Raw genomic sequence first — 1,981 nt, 5'->3', positions numbered from 1 at the left:
CTTATGATCATATACTTGACGTGATTTGGCCTGTTAGCAATTATGACACCATAGCAGTCTGTGGCAATCGATTATTTAAATCAGTTGAGTAACAGCATGCACCATAACATAAGTTTCATCATGGAATATGTATTTCGAACATAAGATTTGTTATATAGATATATTTGTTATCTACATTTTGTGAATGTGCAGCATGGAATAGATAAAAAGACAAATTGACTGTGCGGGATTGTTTATTAGGCTTTCATGTTATACATTTTCCAGCACATTCTCTACATATTCATATATAAATCTTCAAGACAGTCCAAATCGAGCTTTATCACATAATTAAAATATATTTATTCTGCCGAAGTACGTTTTTGGTGTGGAGGACAAGATTGAATGACGTTTTAAATGGAATGAACATTGATATCATCGGCATTTACATTATACATAAACCTAATTTTAAAAGCCTATATAGTTTAACATAGATTCTGACGAGAGTTTTGATCATAATCGTAAAGAAACGAATCTTTCACTGTTACAATATTAGTTGAATGCATTCTCACTACCTACTGCGATGACTAATTATGTATAAGATAAACTAAAATATTTGCAATATTCCACATATTTTACAGAAAACTATAATATGCACTGATAAAATGTGAGAGCTAATACCATAAATCCATTACAGGTAAGTAGTCATATGTTCTTTGGGCTTCAATATACTGTACAATCCATCATAATCCTGGTACAGTGGCGATTTTCTACCATGAAGACATGCGTTCTGACATTAATTGTATAGACAAGATTACATTAAACAATACAGTCTTATAGACGACAATGCAGAATAAATTAACGTTGATGAGATTTTGCACACCAGCACAGAAGTTTCACCGGACCACCCAGAAATTCTCCTTCACTTCAGGGAACGCTAAGCGAACAACCATCAGCGAACGGAATCTGAGGCGCGACCGCACGCCACAGCTTCGAGACTCGATCGTGTATATCGGCAAAGTCGACACCGAGATTCTGAAGCTCGGGGACCGGCTGCGGCGGAACGGTCGCGACCTCAAACTCGACGCGCCGATTGGTCGGCACGGTCATGTGCTTGGCGAGGCGGCGCACCAGCTCACCCGACAGCGCGCCGTCTTTCAACTTCACCCACGTGTACTCGGGGTTGGTCGCGGCGAGCGCGTCCGTTGAGTCGGCCATCAGCTGAGCGGACGTGAGGTCGTGCAGCGGCTGCCGACACTCGCTGACGTCCTCGTAGGGAGCGATCGATGCGAGGCACGAGATGCAGACGCCGTCGTGGGCGTGCGCCGGCGCGCCACAGTGCTCCAGCGCGAGCACGCCGTGCACCGTCAGCCTGCCCTGGTAGTTGGAGCCGAGCGCCGCCTGCAAATCGGGTCGTGAACGTATGGCTGCGGTGTGCGTCTCGCGCAGTTAGCGACTGCTGTCATCATCAGTTTTGCTTCTGCAGTGGCTGCTATAGTGCTGCTACTGGTGCTGCTGCTGCTAGTGCTGCTGCTGTTGCTGCTGTGGCTGCTAGTGCTGCTACTGCTGCTGCTAGTGCTGCTGCTGTTGCTGCTAGATGCTGCTGTACTGCCGTGCTGCTAGTGCTGCTGCTGTTGCTGCTGTGGGCTGCTAGTGCCCTGCTATGCTGGTGCTTGCTGCTGCAGCTACTGCTGTGTATTTAATATTCATTGGCTTGCACATTTACGGATATGTTTTTCAAACACTAATGCGAGGGAACTCATCTATGACATGCAAGAACTAATCAGATAATCCCACTCTTACCATGACCTTTCTTATGATCATATGAAATTAGGATCTTTTACTTTCTAATGATGTGACATACGTAAACATATATGACACATATTATGTGTGACACGTGACACACACAGGTGTCATGTTGCAAATATTCCTTGTTTCTAGGCAAGCAAGACTGCAAAGCCTGCTCTCGACAACAAACTGCAGAAAAGCTGTTAACAAGTCTTTG

Source organism: Priapulus caudatus, unplaced genomic scaffold (assembly GCF_000485595.1).
Source record: "Priapulus caudatus unplaced genomic scaffold, Priapulus_caudatus-5.0.1 Scaffold700, whole genome shotgun sequence".
Lineage (NCBI taxonomy): Eukaryota > Metazoa > Priapulida > Priapulimorpha > Priapulimorphida > Priapulidae > Priapulus > Priapulus caudatus.
The sequence above is the reverse complement of the archived record's forward strand: the minus strand, read 5'-3'. Positions refer to the sequence as shown.